General features: G+C 42.5%; 1 protein-coding gene across 1 annotated transcript in view; it reads left to right on the plus strand.

Annotated features, from left to right (window-relative positions):
- Positions 1–11,181: 11,181 nt before the first annotated feature.
- LOC121861214 overlaps positions 11,182–14,001 on the plus strand; it is a 105,128-nt gene continuing 102,308 nt past the window's right edge. Inside the window, exon 1 of the mRNA XM_042358846.1 lies at positions 11,182–11,256. The gene's annotated coding sequence lies outside the window, so the exon portion shown is untranslated. The remainder of the gene's footprint in view (positions 11,257–14,001) is intronic.

Here is a 14,001-nt window from a genome sequence, read left to right on the forward strand (position 1 = left end):
CAATGTATACGTGTTGGAAGATATTTAAGTAGACGTTATAGCTGAGGCGCCTTGTACAGTATCTGGTGCCATGTAGAGTACAAGCGTTGTGACGGCTACTGCTTATATGGGCCCTAAATTTAATGTTCAAGTTAAATTAGGATCTGTTAGAACTGGGGCCCACTTGACCTGCAACTCTTTGTAATTAAGTTATTGAAAGGTTATTATATAAACTACAGTGTTTATTTACAGTCAGCCAAGTGGGAAAGGTGACAAACTGTGCTGGTGTGTGGAGACATGTGGATCCCTCTCTTTGTGTTTACAATGGAGGGGTTTCCACATGTCTCCATACACCAAAACACATGGCCGCAGTTTCCACTTGGCTGACTGTGAATTACTAGAACGAGAACTATATTAATGTTCTGTGTGCTGAACCTGCTATAATAAGGCTTTATATTGACGTAAAAGTCTGTTTCATGATATAATTATTACAGTACAACACAGAGTCGCCATTTGTTTGTCTGTGGAGAGCTCATGTGAGTTACCTTAGTGTTGGTGTGTCTGGGAAAAACGAGGGGCGATTTCTCAAGTTGGTAACCTATAAGAAAATTAGCATTCTTGGTTTCCTTTACTGACAGTACATACGCGATTTGTCTTGACATACACGATTTGCTTTGACATACGCGATTTCCCTTAGCATACGCGATTTTCCATTGCTTTGATAGTATATTAGGTTAAACATTAGCAGTTTCCATTACATACAGCATATTGGGTACAACATATATAGTTTCCCCTGAGCATTTGCAATTTATCATATTATAACACATTAGGGAAGCCTACACAATTTCGCTTCTTTTGGGAAACATCCGCAACTTATTTTGCTTAAGTGATATTCCTTAACGATAGTATTTTCGAGACAGCATACGCGAATTCCCTCAGTGGTTAAAACAAAGCTATACGATCTCCTCTTCTGTTGGTATATTGTAGAAAACATTCGCAATTTCCTATATATATGTATTTTGGGGAAAACACGCGTGATTTCCCCCCAGTGGAAAGCAAACACAGTCTTATTATCCACTACCCCTACTCACCAACCTAAAAAATAGGTACTTATGTTATGAGTCTGTGTCGCGTCACGCTATGTAGTGAGTTGAGTGTTGCTCCTGGGGCGATGGTGGAGGCGGCCCACATACTGTACACCCCCCTCCCACCTATTGTACTGCTGTTCTCTTCCTTGGGTACGTGTGTGTGTGTGTGTGTGTGTGTGTGTGTGTGTGTGTGTGTGTGTGTGTGTGTGTGTGTGATGTTACGTTAGATTATAAAGTATTATGTTAAACTGTATTTTTTAAAAATAAGATTAATTGGATTAGTAAGAACACATCTGTTTATAGACCACACACACACACACACACACACACACACACACACACACACACACACACACACACACACACACACACACACACACACACACACACACAGTATATCTCGTTTATCTTAGACATATTATTCCGTATTTTTTATATATTTATTTATTTGTTTGTTTGTGGATTCATTTATTTGTATTAAGTCACCTCACAATATCCTTCTAAATGTCTGGTGTAGGAGAGGACCAAGACGCCTCCCCACCACGAGACGCTCACTCAGCCACCGCCAGACTGTCGTGAGTGTACTGTAGTTATCATCCAGCATCTGTCACCTGGTGCAAGATGTCGTCTCCTTCTGGGCTAAAAAATATATAAATAAAATAGTGAGCTTAACATCTTAGCAGGTCCGTGTAAGAGTTGCTACAGGAATTTTTTGTTGCCCGAATATCCGAGGAAAAAAATAATAAAAGGGTATTATTTTGACCATCTTATCATACCATACCATACCATACCATACCATACTGTACGTGAGGAAGACAAAAGGTGTTATTGAGGTTGTTTCCTGACCCATGAGAATGTTTTCTCCACTGAATAATATAAAACATTGTGGGTTGTTGTCTGCATATTTGACCTATCCTAACCTATCCTATCCTAACCTAACCTAACCTAACCTAACATGTTTCCCAGAATAATTTAGCTTCACACATTTACCTGTCACTTAGTTTTGCCATATTTTCTTACCTAACCTTGAGAGAGAGGGGGGGGGGGGCAGCTAATGACGGTGTATGTATGTATGTAATTTATTGAGGCCAGTGTGCATTACAGCGGAAAATAATTGAAAGTGAAACGAAAAAAATACAGTATTATGCAAATTCAAGAATATTAAATAACTGAGCACACACACTGAGCACTGGTCGCGGGTCAGACACAAGAGCCAGGCGTCGCGAAAGTCAAGATCCTCACAGTGATCCGTCGTGAGGAAGACGGAGAGAAACGTGACACGACCCGATGCAGTAAACGTCGGTTTTACTTATTTTCTGAGAGAAATCGTGGCGGTGAGGTGTAATTACGGCCGTGGTGTGGCGCGTGGTGCAGTACGGGTGGGCGGGTGGGGTAAGGGACTACAACAGAGGAACAACTTACCCGGAAACTGTCATGTACCGGAAGGTGTTGTGGCCATAAGTTAGCCGGGCATTAACAGACGCACCAGACCCCCCCGATAGTGAAGTTTATTATCTGGCCGGAGACCGTATAAATATATGAGAGAGATAACAACAAAGGCCTCACCATGGAGGTTGGTCACACACACACACACACACACACACACACACACACAGAGTAAAGCTTTCCTGTTTACACCAAGACTAATGGGCCGTACAGCATGTAGGAGCCTCTGTTGGGCTTTATTCTACTACTTTCCAGATCCGTATCACCAACAGGACTTTATTTTGAGTCACTGGCTGATAAAGGATTATTTTGAGTACCTTATGTTAATGGTGGAACAATTATTGATTGGAAATATCCCATATGTTTCCCTTGACATCCATGTTTTGTTGTGTCTGTGTTGATGTGTGTCTTGTCTCGGCGTGTGAGAGATACAGGATACCAGGAAATGTGTCTCACTGTATAGACTGTATGACACTATAGAATAACACCTGTCTGCCTCACACACACACACACACACACACACACACACACACACACACACACACACACACCTACCATCAGTTCAGGTAAATGTTATCTGTCTGTCTGGAACAATGTTAAAATGGGTTGCTTAAGTGAGAAGGGTGTAATATTTCGTGACACCAATACCCTGCCACCAGTACCCTCCCTCCCTCCATCCTGCCACCAGTACCCTCCTCCCTCCTGCCACCAGTACTCTCCCCCCTGCCACCAGTACCCCCACCCATCCTGCCACCAGTACCCTCCCCACCTCCATCCTGCCACCAGTACCTCCCTCCTCCATCCTGCCACCAGTACCTCCTCACCCATCCTGCCACCAGTACCCTCCCTCACTCCATCCTGCCACCAGTACCCTCCCCTCTGCCACCAGCAATTCCCCACTCCATCCTGCCACCAGTACCCTCCCACTCTCCATCCTGCCACCAGTACCCTCCCTCCCTCCATCCTGCCACCATACCCTCCCTCTCTCCCATCACCAGTACCTCCCCTCACTCCCATCTTGCACACCCCTCCCCTCCTGCCTAGTACCCTCCCTCTCCTGCCACCAGTACCTCACTCACATCCCCATCAGTACCCTCCTCATCCACCAGTGCCTCCCCCCTCCTGCCACCAGTACCTCCCCCCTCCTGCAATCCCTCCCCTCTCCTGCCACCAGGCCTCCACTCCCATCCTGCCATCAGTACCCTCACTCCATCCTGCCACCAGTCCCTCCCTCCTTCCATCCTGCCACCAGTACCCTCCCTCACTCCATCCTGCCACCAGTATGTGTGTTATGACCTTAGTACTATAACTTCCTCCTCCAGTCTCTCTCTTGAGTGTGGCCATAATGTTTGTTTCTATAATGTTTTTTGTAACTGTCATGTGTATCATAATGTTTGTAGCTATAATGGTCATCATCACCATCATCCTTCTCATAATCATCATCCTCACCATCATCCTTATCATCATCATCACCATCATCCTTCTCATAATCATCATCACCATCATCCTTCTCCTCATCATCCTCACCATCATCCTTCTCCTCTATCATCATCACCATCATCCTTCTCCTCATAATCATCATCACCATCATCCTTCTCCTCATCATCATCACCATCATCCTTCTCCTCATCATCCTCACCATCATCCTTCTCCTCCTAATCATCATCACCATCATCCTTCTCCTCATAATCATCATCACCATCATCCTTCTCCTCATCATCACCACCATTATCCTTCTCCTCCTCATCATCATCCCATCATCCTTCTCCTCATCATCATCACCATCATCCTTCTCCTCATCATCATCACCATTATCCTTCTCCTCATCATCATCACCATCATCCTTCTCCTCCACATCATCATCACCATCATCCTTCTCCTCATCATCATCACCATCATCCTTCCACCTCATCATCATCACCATTATCCTTCTCCTCATCATCATCACCATCATCCTTCTCCTCCACATCATCATACCATCATCCTTCTCCTCATCATCATCACCATCATCCTTCTCATCATCATCACCATCATCCTTCTCCTCATCATCATCACCATCATCCTTCTCCTCCACATCATCATCACCATCATCCTTCTCATCATCATCACCATCATCCTTCTCATCATCATCACCATCATCCTTCTCCACCCTCATCATCATCACCATCATCCTTCTCCTCCACATCATCATCACCATCATCCTTCTCCACCTCCATCATCATCACCATCATCCTTCTCCTCCACATCATCATCACCATCATCCTTCTCATCATCATCACCATCATCCTCCTCATCATCATCACCATCATCCTTCTCCACCTCATCATCATCACCATTATCCTTCTCCCCATCATCATCACCATCATCCTTCTCCTCCACATCATCATCACCATCATCCTCATCATCATCACCATCATCCTTCTCCACCTCATCATCATCACCATTATCCTTCTCCTCATCCATCATCAACACCATCATCCTTCTCCTCCACATCACCACCATCATCCTTCTCATCATCATCACCATCATCCTTCTCTCCACCTCATCATCACCATTATCCTTCTCCTCATCATCATCACCATCATCCTCCTCCACATCATCATCACCATCATCCTTCTCTCATCATCATCACCATCATCCTTCTCATCATCACCATCATCCTTCTCCACCTCATCATCACCATCATCCTTCTCCACATCATCATCACCATCATCCTCTCCTCATCATCACCATTATCCTTCACATCATCCTTCTCCACCTCATCATCATCACCATTATCCTTCTCCTCCTCATCATCACCATCATCCTCCTAATCATTCCTTTCTACTCACTGACCATCACCACGACCTCATCTGCAATTTGGTAAGAAGCTTTCACCATCCTCGACACCGCCCTACTACCACCTGAGATCCCTAGCCCGAGAATTGCTGTTCGACACCACAACCGCAATCCAGCCCATGTGCACGAACTGATCGCTATAAGAACAGCCCAGTCCCAACCATTGTAAAAAATTATCAATAACTTGTAAAACCAGTGTATTCACTCCCAGTAAACACTACTCCTTACACTGTCACTATGTTGAAATGAACTGTAGTTTGAGCTTTTCCCCATCTAGTTATTATATATCTTATTTGTGTCACTTATGTTACTTTATATTATTTGTAATTCGAAACCCATCCCCCAAATATGTAACTGTATATTTTCAGCCTCTACAAGCTCTTTCAATAAACCGTTAATTATTATTATTATTATTATTATTATTATTATTATTTAATCACACTGGATAACTCTCTTCTCACGTATGCGTCGGGCCAGGACTCGAACCCATGATGGGGTGGTGGTAGTAAAGAGATACGCGCGTTACCCAATCCTAAATATTATGTTAGTAACTTTCCTTCTTACTCTCACTACCTGGCTGGACTCATGATCAAGTTTTTACCTACCCAAACACCTTACTTTGTTGGCGCTGTAGTTATCTGATTTCCTGTTCTTTAGGTGCGTTTCCCGCCACGGATAAAGCATTTTACTTCTTAGAGTTATTTTGTTATTAAATTTCTTGACTGATTTTTCTTTATCTTTTTTTGTGATTCAATAAGTGATGGGTTATTTTATTTTTATTTTATATATTTTTTTTATTGAATTTGGTGTTAGTACATCTACACAATGGGAGTGTTTTGGAAATGGTGGAGTGAAAGTAGGACTAGCCGTGTGTGTGTGTGTGAAGGTAACGAATCATTTACAAGAAACGTGTACTTTAATTTTGTCTTGTAAGTGGTGTTGAGTGAATGTCTCTCATTAAGGCAGCGCAGCGTCTTAAGATAGGTGAGTAGTCCCTGACTAACGAACACAGTATTCCTCCAGAACCTTTAAGAATCCTCCTGATGATAGTCGTCTTCCTCTGTCTTCTCGGTGTTGTCTACGGCAGGTGATTTACAGTGTATTGTGAAGGTTACCTGGAAAAGTCAATAGATTATACCCACAACCTTCCGGAGTACTACGTGGTATTGTTCACACTGTACACACACCTGCCGTCACGCGTACAATACGTTGACTCACCTGCAGCTCACCACACACACACACACACACACACACACACACACACACACACACACACACACACAGTTTCTTTCTGTGGTAGCTTGTGTGGTCAGTGTGTAATAATTGTGTACCGCCGTTTTTTCCCAGGTGATCATGTAACACCACTATTCTGATTTAACGTAATGCTTTAAATACAACGACTTACATAACTAAGTACCTGTATATATTATTATTGCCTTATTTCAAGACCTCTTACGTTATTTGGTGCTACGAAAAATAACATTACGATAACTTAAACACATTCATAAATTTCATCAAATGCTTTGTGACACACCGGGACATTTATTTTATCTTTATATAATCTAAGTCATTGTTGTCAGTATTATTTTAAAGAATTGGGTTACTCAGGAGCGGAAGTAACCCAGATGGAGGTGTTGTGGCCGCGTGGTGAGAGACATCTGTTACAGGGAGTGACGGAGGAGGGAGGGTACTGTACGTTTTGATGGTCGCCTCTGTCATAACATAAAGCTCTCAATAGTGGAAAAAATACGACGGAATTCCTGAAGGATTAATAATTGATCTCTCTAATTACGTGAAGAAAGACATGTTCCCTGATCATGTAATAATAATAATAATAATGATAATAATGTACATAATAATAATAATAATAATAATAATAATAATAATAATAATAATAATAATAATAATACGAGAATAATAATAATGTGTCCACTAAAATCGTCATACAAGTATACAATTTGTTTGGCATGTATATAGAACAATACAGGTATACATTCCAGCATGTACAGTATATACTGTAGACAACACAGGTATACGAGTGGAGGTTTACAGTTTCCCGCGCTCCTGGACAGTGCAGGTATACAACTGCAGTAAAGATGCATAATGTGTGTTGATGGTTCCACTGTCTTGTAACTCATTAACCTAATTTAGTTTACATCACACACACACAGACGTTCACAACTTCCTCGGCTATGACCAGTAAGAGACACAACAAAGGCTGGTGAAAGGGTTGATAGTGATCATGGTGGTGGGCTGGCGGAAGTGTCTCGCTACCATAATGTTCAACACTCCATCACACTCACACAAAATTGTTCCTTCAGAAAATTTGTTTGCTTTTTAAAGGTTTCTATTCTTTATATTAATGTTATTTTATTTATTATTATTATTATTATTATTATTATTATTATTATTATTATTATTACTGTATTATTATTATTATTATCATTTTTTGGGGGGGTATCTCATTATAATTATCTTATTACTATTTTTTACAGTTGATATTATTGTAGTCACTGTAATATTGTTGTAATTGGTACTATATTTTTACTGTATTGTAATTTGTTTAATTTGTAGAGAAGCATATAGGAGTATCGTTGTCAACAAAGGGAGCGACCACGATAGCTTTAACAGCCGGGATACTGTATGGTGTGTGTGTGTGTGTGTTCTAGAGAGGCCTGGGTTCTTATTTTCAAAGTGTACAGTTACTACAGTATTCCTCCGTCCCGCAGTGCGCCTCGTGACAGTCTTGGTGTTGTACTGGGTCTGTATGGTAAGGAAATGTGTTATTTTAACCGGTCTGTCTTGCACCCTATACTGTACACCGTGGTTATTAAGGGTCAGTATTATGAAAGATATGTAAGTATTCTCTTCTTGTAACTGGGGTTAACACTAGTCATTACTGTCAGTTCACGTAATTTGTGTGTCTGAGATTAGCCAAAGAATATTAAAAGTGGCGTCCAGTAGTGAAGGGGTCAAGCGGCAGCTGAAGGCGTTCTCGTGTTTACATTAATAGGCGCCATGTAACTATATGACTCTGCACCGTGAATTTGTCCCTTGGTGAGCTTTGAGACAATGGATCTACTTCAGGTATAGTCCTGGCAAAACTTCGTGAGAATCAGGTGTTTGAAAATACATAAAACTCGAACGAATCTTATTGTTTACCTTCAACATTGTATTGTAAAGATGATTAATACCCTTGCCTTTTTTGTCCATGCGTGTAAGTAAAGAATGGAAGCAACAAAATAACGGAAAATAGAAAGTGATCATTGAGGGTTGAGTAGGAAGTGTGGCGACCAAAGTGGAGGTGACGTTATTCTCGGGTGACGTCATGGCTTTCACACGCCGCTTCTCCACACACACACACACACACACACACACACACACACACACACAGAGTCCCTCATTAATTGTTTATTTACCGTCTTTTGGCCATCGTACGTGAATCATCTGAGGCTGTGCGTGTAAAGACCTGTGTGTATTTTGACGGTACTTCATAGCGCAGTCAGGTTTTCCGCCAAAATCATACCGTTCTTTGGGTGGTCAAATGAACTATTGGGACTAGGGTTCAATCTTATTAGGATTCAATTCTATATAATTGTTACAACCCCTTCATCCTGCGACTAGACCGCAGTGGGTGGAGGGGGTCAGCAGGATCAAGCAGACAGCAGTGGGTAGCGGGGGTCAGCAGAATCAAGCAAACAATAGTTTCTGCAGCTATTGCTGCTGTCATTGGCGCTTTTATATCGCTACCGTCACTTGTGATGGCACTACTGCCGTAACTGTGGGTGTGGGTGCAGCTGCTGTAACACGCTTGCTCCCGCTGCCTCAGTTTCTGTACTGTCGATACTGGTGACATACTGTACTGTATAGCTTCACGGCCAGACTCAGTCATGGGTGGCAGCAACACCACCAACAGGAGGGGGAGTGCTCAGTGTGTTAGAGGATGACGGTGGTGGTCTGCCTCAACACAACGCTGGGTCTACAACACAGTTTCAGCGTCACTATTAGTGAATTCCCTCTTGAACTTCAGGAGTTATTGTATGTTGGGTGTTAGAATCATCTTGTATAAATATTAAACTAGAGCCAACAATGCATTTAGTGATATACTGTACAGATAATGTTCACGTTTATCTTGGTGTTTGTAGAGCTTTGTACAGGATTATACCGAATTGAGGCTCTGGGTATAGAATATGAATGTTGCGTTTTTCTCAAACAGTAATATAAGACACCCACCTGTGTGTTAGTTCAATATAGTAATTTAATCAATGTCGTATTTGGGTTAATTCAGTTATATATATCCAGGTGTACATAATAACTTACAAACTGTTGTGTGACTCCTGCGGTTAATGGTAGGAAGGAGCACAGCACCCAAGAGATGTTTGATGTTTCTGTTCACTCATTAATTGTCACACCAGATTGTTGGCTGATTATAGTGTACGTGCGTGTTGTCTCAGCTCTTGAGGTTCACACGGTGTCTGCAGTGCTGGTAGAATAAAGTAAGATACCAAATAAATGTATGGTTGGACTGGCAAGAGTCGCCTCACACCAGCGTCTGGGTAAAAACAGCCATTAGTTTTGTGTACTTTTGCAGAGAAGCGCGCAGGAAGCACCCCGCATAGTGCCCTCTCAGTTGATGAAAACATTGTTCGTTCTCTGTAAAAAATATGAGGACTGGTTACTAGTGTAAAGTCTTGGGGTTAAGATATCTCCCTTCAACTGTTAGTAGGAGAGGCGAGTGTATCAGCCTAGACTAGAGTATTCGCTACCCATGATGAGGTAACCAGAGACAGTTAACACCAGGGATTACTTTCTCCCCCGAGGAACAGAACCCCCGCAAGGTTTAATAATATTATAACTCCAATTCCCTGATGAAAACTCCTTACTCCAGGGTGTTAACACTCCCGGTCCTTGAGCTGGGGAGGTTTGGCCGGAAGATCATAATATCACTCACTTTTCTCTTGGTCGACCTGGGAACTCTCCAGATATTAACCTTCTGGGCACTCTGACAAGTGGAGGGTCAGGAGGTACGGAAGTGACAGCGACGTAACTAGAAAGGGCTGAAGTCAACTCCTCAGGCACACTTGGCAAGGTTTGCTGGGCAGCTCCTCCATTGATCGCACGGTTCACTCCATGCCAGACTGGATTCATGGACACCTTAAAAAGTTGGGTCGTCACTACAAATACTGAAGGATGTTCCGGGACCAAGAAATAAGCCGCACAATTTTCTGTTTGTCATTATTCCACAGTAGACAAATAAAAGCTTCATATTATTAATACTAAAAGTTGCTCTCTTCACGAAAGCAAAGTCACGAATTGGTGCAACTCAGTAGATCACAGCTGTAAGTTCAGTTCTTAATATCCCGGCATTTAGCAAGTGCTTTTAATAGTTAAGTATAGAAGACTGGCCATTGGTTGTCCAGCACCACTGTACGGATTTTTACTGGGGTTTTCTGAAAGTGGAATGCCAAGCAGAAATTTTTAATTCGAAACATTAAATTCCGAGAAGAACTTATATTATTTAGATCTGATTCCAGGCTAATAATAATAATGCGTCGTAGAATACCTGTTATGCAGATACATCAAGAGTAGTTCGAAATTTTGGGAAAAAAATCCTCAGTAACTGTATGTATACTGTACTACACATACTGTACTGTACACACCCGTAGGACACTGGTACTGTTACACACGTGAGTAACGGGTGGTAGCTGTAGGCTGTCTGGCAACAGTAACACAGTAGTTATAAAGCTTTCATTAATCATCATCTTGACTCTCAGATAAAAGTTGTTTTGATATTTAATGTTTGTAATAAGGATGATGGACTGACAGGTGAGTGTGGTGGTCCCTGCTCGGTGTACTGGAAGCAGCAGTGCGGTGTGGCGCCTCCTCGCACCCGCCTCCCCAGCAGGTAAACTTGCCTCTCCCCAAACTTTCTCCTCTAATTGAAAGTATTTCATCGACAAGCTTCAACTCTACTCACTGTGAAGCTTCTTAGTCTGTACACTACTACAACACTGCCACTTAACATGTTAACATGTAATAAACCACAACAACAGTGCCACCTAACATCTGTGTGTTAACATGTAATAAACCACAACAACAGTGCCACCTAACATGTGTGTGTGTTAACATATCATGCCATAGTCCCTTGACGACTCTTAGCGAGTGTCTTAAAATTAAACGTTATCTAAACCTTCCTTTGGTAATTAAAGGCGGGTTGGGCTAGGATCAAGTAATATTGGCGGGATTCTGTAAAATGGCGCAGTGAGATCTGTTGACGGCGCAAGTCGAGGTGTTCAGTTGCTTACAGAACATACATTTGACGTGTGTGTGTGTGTGTGTGTGTGTGTGTGTGTGTGTGTGTGTGTGTGTGTACATTAGCTTCACTCACCACGGGATGTGTTCAAGGGCGAGGAAAGCTAACACACACACACACACACACACACACACACACACAGTAAAGTGTTTAGTTGAGTCAGCTACAATGACTGATATAACACTGTGTAGTCACTGTTACCGCCGTGTTTTTGACCTCACAGCTGGGGTCATCAACATGCTAATACCTCACTCATAAAACGTTTTGTAGACCAGGGGATTAGGTCAAGGGTCAGTGGATTGGGTCGGGGGTCAGAAGATTGGGTCAGGGGTAAGAAGATTGGGTCAAGGGTCAGTCAGGTCAGGATTGGGTCGGGGGGCGGAAGATTGGGTCAGGTATAAGAAGATTGGGTCAAGGGTCAGTCAGGTCAGGATTGGGTCGGGGGCGGAAGATTGGGTCAAGGGTCAGTCAGGTCAGGATTGGGTCGGGGGTCAGGCTTCACGAATCTAACCGACATGTAGATAAGATGTGTATTTTTCGTTAGTGAAGATGTAAGGCACCTTGCTGATTGACCTAAACCAAAGCAATAATAAACACACAATCAAAAAGTATCTTTACGGAGAGGTCCGATAAATGTCAAAATGAACACTGCGACTCCTGTTGTCTCGGTAGGGTAGTCAAAATCCTTCATCCGTTGTCACATAAAAATTGTAAAGATACGTTCTTGACTGTGTGTACACCCCATCCTAGCCTAACCTAGTCTAGTCCAACCTAACCTAAGATTAACTTTAACTAACTTAACCTAACCCCTAGTGAAATAAGCTATAGGGGGCTAATCTTCATGTGATCCAATTACTTTTCCCCTGACTATTGATGTGAGAACGTAACTATAGTGACTTAAATACTGTAAATTACACCCAGGGATAATAACTCCACATTGTATACCTCTCGTGTCTATAGCTAAGGCGGGAAACTAATTTACCAACTGTTGAGAATCCTGTAGTAGCAGTAGTAGTAGGAGGAGGAGGGGGAGGAGTAGTAGTAGTATTTTTAATCCCATGGCCGCATGCCACCGTAACCTAGCTCTCGATGCTGCACACAGGAGGAACGAGAACAACAAGATTAGGGAATACGGGGAGAGAATTAAAAACGTTGATCAAGGCAGCTTCACTCCTCTGGTGTTCACAACCTCTAGTGGGATGGGACCAAGTGCAAGATGCTTCTATGCCAGACTCGCGGAGGTGTTATCCGAACAGAAGCAGCAGCCCAGAAGTTATGTTACAGCCTGGTTGAGATGTCGGCTGTCCTTCTCTCTGCTTAGGTCTGCTTTGCTCTGCCTCAGGGGAACGAGAGCATCGGCCCCAAAGCCGACAACAGTTGCAGATATTAACTATGAGGCAACAGTCACTGAATGCCGCATAGATCTGCGGCTCAACTAACTCAACACAGCCAGGGCAGCTACTTATGTATTAGGATAGTTAATTTTAAGGTAATAAAATGGCGGCGAAGGTGTGGCTATTGGGGAAGGCTGGAGGCCATTTAATTAAATAGTAGTAGGAGGAGGAGGTTACTGTAGGACATCTTTCCATGCCTCTAATTCCTTCGCTGACGAGGATGAACGCTGAGGTATACCTTCGTCACGGGTTGTTCACTTACCTGTGTTCATAATGGCTAGAAAATGTGATTGTTCTTAGTTGAGGAGTTTGAGGGGGAGAGTGATGGCAGATGGTGGGCCAGCTGTAGCCCCAGCCCCCTGGTGCCTGCCCCCACTCAAACACCGTAGTACACCCCTCTCAAACCCGTGCTCCACTCGTGTACCTTTCTAAGTTCACTAAATATGAAGAATCCCCCCCAAAAAAAAATCGAGGAATTTAGTTTCGTAAAATGAAAATTAAGACATATATTCTGTATTATTATGAGAATATTTCCTAAAGTAGGTGTTACACTAGACAACATTTTATAATACTGTATACTGTAATGGCCCAACGATTTAGGCTTCCCGCCATTCTCCGCTCCTGCTCATTCTTCCACTCCACTTTCTGGATTTTACGCCTTTTCTGCCCACTTTTTAAATTCGTTTATTAAAATTATATTATTATTCTACCTCTTCTATTCTCTTATTCTTGGCGCTTCCATATTTGTTTCGTCTATATAAGTTTATAATTCACTTTTACTTTTTTTTCCTCTACATTTTAAACTTTGTTATATTTTCCCCATAAATCATTATAGTACCTACCATTTTACCTCTTCCATATATGTTTTCCTCTTTCTTACACTTCTCTTTGTATTCTCATTCTCTTCCTTTTCATACACTTCACCTTTACCCTCCTAGAGTCC

This window comes from Homarus americanus, unplaced genomic scaffold (genome assembly GCF_018991925.1).
Source record: "Homarus americanus isolate GMGI-L3 unplaced genomic scaffold, GMGI_Hamer_2.0 scaffold40248, whole genome shotgun sequence".
Taxonomy (NCBI): Eukaryota; Metazoa; Arthropoda; class Malacostraca; order Decapoda; family Nephropidae; genus Homarus; species Homarus americanus.